This window comes from Octopus sinensis, linkage group LG6 (assembly GCF_006345805.1).
Source record: "Octopus sinensis linkage group LG6, ASM634580v1, whole genome shotgun sequence".
Lineage (NCBI taxonomy): Eukaryota > Metazoa > Mollusca > Cephalopoda > Octopoda > Octopodidae > Octopus > Octopus sinensis.
Genome location: NC_043002.1, coordinates 87,602,377 through 87,615,040, shown reverse-complemented (window position 1 = coordinate 87,615,040; position 12,664 = coordinate 87,602,377). Strand labels below are relative to the sequence as shown.

The 12,664-nt window shown below is 35.8% G+C and overlaps 1 long non-coding RNA gene across 1 annotated transcript in view; it reads left to right on the top strand.

The window, feature by feature from the left end:
- The first annotated feature begins 986 nt into the window (after positions 1–986).
- LOC118763745 overlaps positions 987–12,664 on the top strand; it is an 18,736-nt gene continuing 7,058 nt past the window's right edge. Inside the window, exons 1-2 of the long non-coding RNA XR_004999497.1 lie at positions 987–1,108; positions 7,197–7,202. This is a non-coding gene — a long non-coding RNA (uncharacterized LOC118763745). The remainder of the gene's footprint in view (positions 1,109–7,196; positions 7,203–12,664) is intronic.

Here is a 12,664-nt window from a genome sequence, read left to right as displayed (position 1 = left end):
TTGCCTTTAAGCATTTTAGGCGCAGGCGTGGCCGTGTGGTAAGAATCTTGCTTCCCAACTACCAGGTTCAGAGTTCAGTCACACTACGTGTCTTCCACTGTAAACTCGGGTCGACCAAAGCCTTGTGAGTGGAGTTGGTAGACGGAAACTGAAAGAGGTCCGTCGTATATATGTATATCTGTGTATGCGTGTCTTTGTGTCTATGTTTGTTCCCCTTCCATCGCTTGTCAAACGATGCTGGTGTGTGTATGTCCCCGTAACTTCGTGGTTCGGCAAAAGTGACCGATAGAATAAATACTAGGCTTACAAAGAATAAGTCTTGTGGTTGATTTCTTCAACTAAAACTCTTTAAGGTGGTGTTTCAGCATAGCCACACTCAAGTGACTGAAACAAGTAAACGAATAAAATAAAAGAATATATATATGACCAAGGAATAAATGATTATCATATGAATTTCATTAGCTTACAGCTGTTTTCGGTATAAGATGCGGTGATCTCATAGTTGAGTGCCTGCGTAACACTTTAAAGCTTCATTGGTAACTCAAGTATAGAGTACAATTTCTTTGGGAATACAACTATATATATATAAAGTTAATCCAAACATGAAAACACAACAACGCGAGGACGTGGAACAATGTATATATATATATATATATAGTGAGAGAAATTGATGCACTCGATCTTATTCTCTGCGCCCTGAGTTCCCATCCCACCCGAAGTCAATAGCGAATACCCGCCCAATGAATTGAAATAATTGTTAGAACGTGACACGCGATGCTATAATACAGAATCTCTTCTAGCTATTTGTCTTCTTAAATCAAATCCCATGTAGGTGGTGATAGCCAGACCTTATTCACCTTTAGCATGGGAGAACTCCATCGAGCCCACAACTATCAGATAGCCTACATAAATCAGCAACAGCTTAAGGCTTCATCTTGTAGTGGATCGAAAACAGTTGAATGGCGAATTTATAAATATGTACGCATGTATGTATTAGGGCTCACAAAAAACCGATAATTCCCAAAACCGAGTGTAAGTATAAGTAATTCTCAAAACCGATTAAAAACCGGTTTTCGTGGATTTAGAGCGGCGTCCCTGTAACGAAGAAGTTATAATTGTATTTTCTTTATGTACATACAGAGAGAGAGAGAGAGAGAGAGAGAGAGAGAGAGGTTGACTGATATCCAAAAATATGTTGATAGTGCCTGTATCTGTATCTATGTATAAACAATAACAGAAAATCTGTTTGAAAAAGTATGTCTTCTTGGCTTATGTCAGCTTCATTATCACTATCATCTATTATAGCGATCTCTTCACTTTTCTTATCAGTGTCATCGGTTGAGGCAACATTTTCAATTTTTTTTTTTTTATACAGAATGTTGATCACAGACAGATGTATGCAATGTGTGAGACATTGTTGATGATAAGGTCTTATTTATTTTCCGAATTTCACCATCAAAGAAGCACCATCCGTCGTACAGCCAACAATGTGTATATCCAAATCCAATCCAAATTCACGAAGATGTTCTCTTACAAATTGCTCTGTTCTCCTGCTATTAAGGGAAGCGTGAATCTCAATAAGACCCAACGACCAGTGATTGCCTTTCACATGAATATTATGTTCATATATCGTTTATTTTGAATTGATGTGTATTCATCCAATGTCAATGAGTGGTGAATCCCCAGCCCTACTTCTTTTTCGTAATAATGAATAAGTTCTTCTTTCTTGGATATGTAATAATTCATTACCGTATTCCTGACTCCGTTTGCAGATGTTGGTTGTAATTTATCATATTTGCCTCTTTGACCATGAATATTTCTCTGTATAAAATCGATTTTGGCGATTGAATTGAAAGAGAATCCATCCATAGCAGTTAACTTTGAAACTTCTTCCATTGATTTCTTTGATAAAAAGTGTTCCATTGTTCTTGTCATTTTCAGAGGAGGCTGGTTTGCATCTTGTTTTATGTCGATTTGATGAATTTTCTTCAAGTGCAAGATCAGAGACGTAGTAGATCCTCCAGAGAATTTCATGATCTTATCACACTTATTGCATTGAGCTTCATCTTTGTTTTTCCTAGCGAAAAAATTCCAAACAGTTGATTTTCTTTTTATCATGCAAGGGCTAATGAAAATAATTAAGACAAAATTTAGTTAATGTTACTTCCATGAAAGGAATCTCTGGTTATTACATATGCTCAACGGGAAAGATCACCGGATTGAAGACTAACAGCATCCCCTTGACTTGCTGTGAATAAACTCTGTTATCTCCAAATGCAAAGAGTCAGCCAGAGGTTAGTGAAAGAAATGACAAGATGCTGATCTAAGGTTTAAAGGGAGAGAAGGTGAGAATTGATATGTTGCGATATGTTTCAATGAAGCAGACAGCACTCTCAAGTAAAGGCGACCGACAACAGTTCAGTTAGTTCAGTTTCAACGATATTTCTTGAAAAGAAAAAAATGCAACAAAAAAAAATAGAAACAGCAAATATTAAAATCGGTTTTGGAAATACCTGGGTTGGTGTCCAGGCGCGTTGGCCCACTGGGAATAGGAGAGTTCTGTTGTAGTCACATCATCTCTCTAGGAGAGGAAAACTCAGAAAGAAAACCTGCGACACTGACAATATTCGATGATGTAGACTAGTTCTTTTCGAGCTTATGTTGTCCATGTTCAGAGAGTGGGATTGGATTTGCGAAAATCATTTCCCCACTATAAAAAATCCGCATGCACAGGCATTGCTTGAAAGAAAAATGATACCTATCACAAAAATGCTGGTCGTAGCCTTCGCATTCGTGAGACTTTCGATCAGGCGATCACGAGTTTGTAGCCATCATGTATGTATGTATGTATATACGTATGTATGTTTGTATGTTGGTTTACACATGCGTGCATACACACATGCATGTATACACGCAGATACACATACATGTATATATATATAAATATATATGTACATATATATATATATACAGAGAGGGGGGATGGGGAGAGATAGATGCATTGCTCCTTTTAGAAAGTAATCTGTGTTCGGTATCTGATGGTGTAATTTAAAATGAGTTTGAAATGAGAATAACTGCTAAATTCGTATACATTATTTTTATCACACTATAGAGAATCCCTTTAAGGTTTTACTTTGGCATTCTTCTTTTTAAATACTTTATACTGAGTATTTTATGCTACAATGTTAATGTCTGTTACACCATATGACAAATTAGGAAAAAATAGTGTAAATGTGTTAATGTAAACTAAGAATAAAAAAATGCAGTTAAGGCAGTATTGAGCTGAAATAGTAAAATAACTTTTACATCTAACAACTCCCAAGAAACAGTTGAAAAAGCAATAGAAATACCAACTCTTAAGAAATCTAAAACTCTCTTCAGTAACCTAAGACATTAAGAAGAAATCGAAGGCGATTAAATGATAACAGAAAACCTGAATACGTTCTGTTTCTCTGCTAGGAAACATAATACTAATACCTCCTTATTCGGAGAGAATTCGCAAATGTAGTGTCAAGAAAAATTGAAGAACCAGTAGAGGCAATCACTTGATATCTTCAATGAGTTTGTTGTCTTCTTTGAATTTCTTAAATTTTCCCCATTCTAGATATCTGTTAAAATGTTATATGTTAAAATATCTGAAATATCTTCATGTGTATTAAATCTATGTTACCAACAGATGGAAGAACCATTGCTTACATCCTGTCTGCACAAATATTAATCACAACCACGGCGATGTTTTCAGGAAATTTAAATTGCACTAAAATGTTAATGCTAGAAATGAAAACATCTGGCATGGTTGGTTTCTTTGGATATATCATCTTTATTGCGTTGATAGTTACACGCCACCAGTACGCCAGTTACTTTTTACTAAGAAGCTATGTAAGACTATTTTTGGTAAACAGAACTCAAAACAATAATGTGGGATGTTCAATTGTCTAGAGCACCTCAATATTACCAATATTCATTCTCTTCAAACAAGAGTCGAATGCTTCACTTTTGTTATTAGGCTAACTTAGCATCAGCGCTATAACAGAGAAATCAGTATATTTCAAGTACAATATATTCGCCTATCTTCCAAATCCTACCCACTGTACATAAATATCGTACTCCACAACTTGGAGACCTAATTGCACTGGCTTTTTCCAACCAATTCATAAAATGTTAACAGAAATAAAAGGACCTAATGCAATTTCAAACAAGTCTCAGAAGAGACCAACAACTTTTTGATGCTACCAGCCTCCGCCGAGTTGAATCACCTGCATGAAATAGCAAATATATCCTCTTGAAGTTTCATCCGACTTAAAAAAAAAAACGCGTTGAACAATGTAGTCTTAGATCACATTACCAAATGGTCGTAAGTGGAATACTTTTTATCATGGGTATCGAGGACTGGCCGGAGCTAAATAACAACAAAAACAATATTACAGATAAAAGTCATCTAGCTCATTGAGCCTACCATAAATTTCAACAACAAAAACATTTAGTTGTTCCTTTTTTTCTGCCACCTCTCTCTTCCTCATTCTCTTCCTCTTTCTGTCTTTATACACATATATAAGTGGTATGTATTTTTTATATGCCATGGCTTTACGACTTCAAATGGACGTTTAAATCTATTGAGTAATTCAATAAATATATATTTAAATCTTACTGCTGCGATACTAGTGTTTCTATTATGGTTCAATCTGTTGGATAGAGATGAGCTCAGTGCAATGAGCTAGCATTTTGTTGAACTATATAGTGTTCCTGTCGCTACTACTATTTATAGTAGTGACGGATATTTGTCCTCATCTTGTCTGTTGTTAACACAACACCCGTATACCGCAAGCTGACATTCACTGGACGATACCTCAACTTCAACTCCCACCATCCATACAGTGTAAAGAGAGGGATTGCTCAGTGCCTAAAACATCGAGCAATGAATATAAGTAGCAATCGTGATACCCACCACGAAGAAATGATCAAGCTCAGTAACAATCTATTAAGCAAAAACTATCCCAAAAGCATACTATCCACTCTAATTATGAAGAAAAGAGAGGATGAAACCGATAAACTGTCCACAATCTGACTACCCTATGTGAAAAGCCTCTCCGAAAAGATACAAAAGATATACAACCCATATGACATCAAGACAGTATTCAAAAGTTATACAACGCTTCGCAAATATCTCCTTCGAGTAAAACACCCAATAGAAGAGAATATGGCCAAGAACTACGTGTATTCCATCCCATGCAGCTGTAGTAAGTTATACAAAGGCGAAACATGCGGCCCCCTCAAAATAAGGGTAGAGGAACATCACAGAGCTGTGACACGGGGGGATATTGATAAATTGGGTATAGATGATCATGTATGGAAAAATGGAGACCACCTCCCCCTGTGGGATGAAGTTAAAATAATAGGCAGAGTACACCAGTGGAAATAATGGAAACTAAAAGAAGCAGTACATATGCTAGGACACAACAACCTCGTAAGCAGATCGAATGTAGATATGAACAGCATATGGGAACCGGTATTAAGGAAGGATAGGAGAATATTAGATTTATAAGCCCTAAAATTCACTCCATAATTGCCCACGAGCATATGGCGTAGTGGTTAAGAGAGTGGGCTACTAGCCCCAAGATTCCGAGTTCGATTCCAGGTAGTGAATGGGAATCCAGGTTCAAAATTTCCCCCAAGACACCTGATGAAGGCTGGACGGTATATTAGCCAAAGAATTGTGTTAACAACAAACAAGATGAGGACAAATATCCGTCAGATATAAATAATGTACATAATTCCTCATCTCTTAGATATAGAACTCTAAAATCCTTTCTGCTATAGGCACAAGGCCTGAAATTGTTTTGGAGGTGGGAGGGCTAGTCGATTACATCAACTCAGCGTTCCACTGGCACTTGATTTATCGTCTCCGAAAAGATGAAGGGCAAAGTCGACTGCGGCGAAATTTGTAGCAGTCCAGCGTACTAACGATTCTGTCAGCTCGCCGCCCCAATTTGGTAACAAATATTTCATTTTTCTGGTTTTTCATTATTTATATCATTTATAGAAGAAAATGCTCAGCAGCATTCTTCCAGCTCTTCACATTCTGAGTTCAAATTCCGCCCAAGTCAACTGTGCCTTTCCTCCTGCTAGAGTTGCTAAAATAAAGTACTACTCAAGTATCGGGATCGTTGTAACCCTCTCTTTTAAATTACTGTTTTTGTGCCAATGTTAGAAAGAATTATTTATATCATTTGAGTATTTGTACGATATAATTTTACTCTTAGTTCATCTTTTACACGTGTCTGTATATGTTTCTTTGTTAAAATTTATAGGAGAAAACGTGTAATAAAAGAGAATAGAAAGAAATGAAGACGGAAGAGAAGGAAAGACGGAATGGGAAATGAAAAACGTGAGAGAAAAGCGAGAATTTTCCATTATGTTTCTGTAAGAAAATAGATATATCCATTTGTGTGCGTATACTATTACATACTACATGCTATTAGTGCTTATGATTAAATATCCAAGAGTGTATATGCTTTAGATGTGAATGTACCTCTCGGCTTCAATCCAAAATTTCTCTGAATTGTATAATTGTATAGCGTTATTCGTATGCGTGATTTTGAGTGCATATTTGCACATGTGTGGAGGTAGTTATGTGAATAGCTGAATGCCGATGTGTACATATGTACCTGTCACATAGCAACACAATGTTTTATTTCCTCTGTTTATATCTTTGTAAGCATAATCTTTAGAACTTTATCTGATAGAGTGTGCAAATTGAGAACTTTTGATCCAACAGAGATCAACCAATAAGACATGTATTGCCTTAATAATTTTCTTTATCCTGTAATTTCTGTATTGTGACCTGCAGCTGAATAAATCATTTAAAATAATTCGATTAAGGGCGTAAATACGATTTTGTTTACCCCTTGATGGAAATGATTATATGAGTTGTAAAACACTTTGCTACAGATTGACATTCTCGTCCTTCGGCATTTTCTAATATCTTTCGCATCAAGTCGTCTAGATTTCTTTAACATCAAAGCTAATACCGAACTTTTCTCTTTACACTTCGATAAAATTTGTTACCAAGTGCATTGACTTTCCTTCTAAAAGAATCTACTGATTTTTACATTCTGCAGTTCTTTAGTTTGTTCAGACCAATACGGTTAAGACCATTCTGGGGCTGTGTGTTATCTTCCTGTTGAATATTTCTTGAGGTTTGTGTAGTTTAACTAACTTAAAACTTAATTACAAAAATTTGTCGAAAATACTTTTTTTTTTTTAATTTACTTCTCCCAAACAAAATTTAATCAATTTCAAGTTTCTTCCGGCTGATTTTGTGTCTGAAGTGGAAGTAAATAACAGTAATATAACTTCTAACATAGGCGAAAGTCCAGAAATTTAGGTAAGAGAGGTGAGTTGGCTATATCGATCCCATATCATAAAGAAGCAGAATAATTTTATTTTGCGATCCACAACCATTTAAGTTACTGCACTGAGGACTCAAATCTAGGATCTAATGATTATGAAGCGAACTTCTTAACTATTGCTTTTGACTCATTTTTTTTATTAAACAAATAATAATAATAATAATAATAATAATAATAATATGGAGGGGAGAGTTCGTGAAGGGCAACTACAATTTAAGTAACACACTCTCCCTCTCTCATATTTCCTCTCTCTTTCTCTCAATCTCTCTCTCCCTTTCTCTATCTCTCTCTCTTCTCTCTCTTCTCTTTTTCTTTCTCTCTCTTTCTCTTTCTCTCTCTCTCTTTTCAACTTTGATAAAGTACAAAAGGGCAAACTGTTGAATACTTAAATTCTCATATCAGTTGAAATCATAATTTCCACAAATTCTCTTATAATTACAGCTGACGACACATCCTCATCGTAACCTGTTTCCTTAGATTCTGAAAAATTCTTTTAGTTGAATAGAGCAAAGAAATTGGCTCTGGACCAAAACTAAGAGTAATCAAATATAAAGAGATTTAGGTGATCGTAGAACAGAGGTAACTTTTTTTTTTACTAGACGTATGTAAGATCCGATGACGAATTCCTGTTGTAATCCTTTAACTTCAATTTACCATTAAATATAATAAAATGAAAACTTTATACAATGTTCCTCTCTTTCCAACACATTTGAAGTTGTGTGCCAAATAAAAGTAAGTTATTATTATTACCGATTATTTGACAGTGAGCAGGTGTGGTCGTACTTCGTCCACAAACGCGCTTTTCCACAGTTGAAAGTGTTGTTGAGCATCATTATATATTCCGAAAGTCAGCGCCATCCCGCCGAATCTTCTCAATTTTACATCAATGATAGTTCGAAGAACCTCCTGATCATGGTCCGCAAAACATATATTCAGGACCAGCTCTCCGCAGAGTTTGATGGTTGAGTGGAAATTTTCTGAAGTTAATATCGTCATCTACATTGAAATTCACTGCCACGCTATTGCTGTCTTCGATTATATTGGAAAGAGGCCTGGAGTCACGCAAGAAGACGAAAGAGCACTGGTGCTAGTTCACACCTTGATTTATATCCCTGTCGTCCCATGTTAACACAGGCGGTCATGGCAACATGGAACTATCGGACAATACGAACAAACTTATTGGGGCAGGCAAACCTGAGCAGAAGGTCTCGTATGCGCTTTCTTTTTTAAATATAGCATGCTTTGGAGACGCCGACTTCTCAAAAGTTGACCGAACTGCCTGAATTTTTTCAGATACACGACCGAAGTTCAGTTGGCAATCAAACTCCCAAGAGTTTCTATTAGTAGTCAGTCTTCTTAAGGATAATAACTTTCCCAGGGTTGACAACATTTCCGCTGTGCCTCCGTAGGAGAAAATTACATGTGTACGTGATTCTTTAGCAGTATATTAGCAAACCTGCATCTCTACAACATTGCAGAGAAACAAACATTATTGATATATTTTAAGTATTTGATGGAAAACGGTATCTTCAACAACAGTATGCCATCATTCTTATCTGTTGCTTATCACTCTTTTCTGTTGCTGGTATGGTCCTGACCATGGAGTTGCTTCAGCAACATAACCGAGTTAATGTTGCCTGAGTCACAATATAGATTAACAAAATAGTAACAAGATCTTCAGTTCGCTAGCTTTAGGAAAGTACCAGAAACAGCAAAATATATACAAACTCATTCACTTATGCAGATATAACACACACACACATGGATTTTTATCTATCCATTACCTTTCTCTCTTTTTTACTCCCCCCTCTCTCTCTCTCGATAGATATATATATATATAGATAGATAGATAGATAGATAGATAGATAGATAGATAGATAGATAGATAGATAGATAGATAGATAGATAGATAGATAGATAGATAGATAGATAGGTAGGTAGGTAGTTAGATTAATAGTCGTGTAGGTAGGTAGATCGATAATTAGAGGGAGGGATTTATTCTCCCGTTGATTTCGATGTGCGAGTATCCAGTTGTTCTGTGAAGTGGATGCTCTACTCATTAAATAATTTTTCAAAGTGGCTGAGTTTCCTTAAACATCTGTACGATTAACTTAATTCTTAAGAAGAATCATCTAGATGTTTGAACTATAGGTACAGTCCACTCAGCAGGCTGTTGGACAGTTTCTGTCTACCAAAATACACTCATAAGTTCGGTCAACTATTGAGAAGTCGGCATTATTTGTCGGCGTCTCCAAAGCATGCTATATTTAAAAAAGAAAGCGCATACGAGACCTTCTGCTCAGGTTTGCCTGCCCCAATAAGTTTGTTCGTATTGTCCGATAGTTCTATGTTGCCATGACCGCCTGTGTTAACATGGGACGACAGGGATATAAATCAAGGTGTGAACTAGCACCAGTGCTCTTTCGACTTCTTGCGTACACTCGACGGTAAAAAACATCTCACACATGTCAGGCAGTGAGACTGAACCCAGGAAGCATGGCAAGAGAGCAAACTTCTTATATCTCTCAGTCCTGCCTGCGTCTAGTTATGTAGATTATAATCAAATCGTGGCATTGATATTTATCTCTGTTCTTTCTTTTTAAATTTATTCAGGTTAACTAAATGAAAAAGATTTTGGGTTTTGAGTTGAAGGTCAAAGTTTATTTGTCACTCAGCATAATTCCTGTATCTTATGATATAATATTTATTTTCTGTTTTGTTCCCAACTGAAATTTGTTTGCTTTCCATGTCAACAAACTCCAAATTTCGTATGCTGAAAGTATAATAATTTTAGACTTCAAATAATGATTTTTAACATGCAGGAAACAAGATATTTTTCAAAAACAAATCAAAACTAATGAGATTTGATATTTTTTTCTTCATCGTATTCTTGCTATTATCATGCGGGCATATCCTTCTCTGTAAGGTTAAGTTATATGCCAAAAACGTTTATGCTGAAACTGCTTTTGTTGTAACTGGCGTTCAATAATCTCATTTTGTATTCTTTCCTTGTCAAACATTACGGGCGATAGAAATGTCAAATATTCGGCTACTATATCACATTTGTTGTTGCCTCTTATATTCCTTCTGTTACTGTTTCTCTTCCGAGTGTTTGTATTAATCTTCTGTTATTAATAATATTCTCTATTTGTTGTGCTGCGGCAACAGATTTCACAATTTTTAATGCTATCTGCAATTACGAGATGTAAATTCGAAAGAAGTAGAGCGATGATGATGCTTTCAATGAGAATTTTTCTTTTTTACGCAAGGTTAAAAACAAGATCGTAATCAGAACAGAATGGTTGTGTGGTTAGGAAATGTGCGTAGCAATTTCGTTTTTCTAAAATAGATCTCACTTCGGTAAATAGGCAGAATGATAGACATCAATCATAGCCTCGAGTCGAACAAATCACGTTCACTCCTCAGCTGTTTCATTTCACCGCAGTTTAGTCAATTATTTTCTCTGACAGTCTCTAGTTAAATTATTCCTTACAGGTGGAAGGTCGTAGACGGAAACTGAGAAGCCCATTGGAAGCAGTGTTCTTCTCCTTGGATTGTATACTTAATTCTTTACCCTATTTCAGATCCCACCAGCACATTGTGTGATGTTATCGGAATCCAATCTCTTGTTAGCATTTATGTTAGATCTCCAGTCGAAAGACAACTTCTTCCTTTCCGTTCATCAGTCTCGGAGACTGTTTATGGTCATAGATGCTGCTTGTCTTTCTCTGACTAAGCCAAATGTAACTGAATAATAAAATACAAAAAGATATATACATAGAGAAATATGGAAAAATTACAATACCTCCGAAAGTAAAGGACATAAATATTTTTAGAATACTGCGTGATTGCAAAGTGGGTTAATGATATAATAGTTTTGTGGTCTATCAGCAGAACGATGAACGAAAAAACAGCGCGTCAATAAGCCAGTGCAGCGTGCCCGCAACCACAAAGCTGTGTATATATGACTTTACAATCCTTTCTAATAGTAGCCTCTTTAGTTGGTCATCGATCTACACAGGCTAGAGTGAACTTACTTTTAGTGTACTTGGAGATTTGTAGCAAGATGAACAATGAAGAATTTGAAAAGTCACATATTTTATGTTAATTTTATCATAAATTTTGAAAACTTTTACAGAATACGTTTTTAGTGATGCAACGGACTTATGGAGGGGATGTTATTTGAGCAATACGCAATGTTATGAATGATACCAATCTTTTTTCAAAAGGTAAGAATATCAATCAAATCTGTTCTGAATCTGGACGTCTTTTAAAGACAACTGACAATGAGCTGACATCCATATCATTGTTGGTTTACTGTCCATGAACTTCCAGAAAAAGGTAGGTATATGTAAATGTTTATGTCACATGATTTTAAAATTAAAACTGAAGTTCTGTGCTGTCACAAACTTTGTGCTGGGTCTGCTGACAGGTGGACAAAAACAGAATGACGTCACAGTCAACAGGAGCTATTTGATTGTTCGAATATTGATGACTACTTTCTGGAAAATGACATAACAAGTCTCAAAAGGTGCGTTTCTAGTTACAAACTCGAAGCAAAAATACAGTCATCGAAGTGTGTTAGATCATCGACGCCGCGAACAAATATAACATGTCATAATCACTTAAATGGGATGATATAAAGGCTTTTCATTGGAAGCGTATGTTTAACCATAAGATTATTTCACGTGATTAGATGACACATAAATCGTTACACCTTAATCTTTTGAGGGGTTTGAGAGAGATATTGCAGAGAAAAAGCCAGAAACGTGGACAAACAAAATCAATGTGCTGTATCACTTCAAAACACCCGATCACTCGTCACTGTCTAGTTGTGTCTTTTAGCAAAATACGTGATGACATTAACTTTCAAGCTGCCCAATTCTCGACACATGTCTCTTGTAAACATTTTGCTTTCATTTTTCAGAGAATGAAAATTCACCCCGAAAACTTGCTGAATTTAACTGATACAGAGATAATATCGCAAAAAGTTCTCTACGAGAATTGAGCATTACTTCAGAATACCTGCTCCAAAACTGGACAAAATATTTGGGAGCGGTGTATCAACATTAGAGGTATATGGTTTGAAGGAAACAAGTTTAAGTTGAATATATAGTAATGAATTTGTTTTAAAAGGTTGGGTTTTTTTTAGATTAATCTCGTAAAGTAGACGAATCAGGGAATAAAGAAGTTTTATTAAAGGTGTTCAAACTCTAGACAAACCAATGTTGAGATAATATACAAAAAAGAGCGTG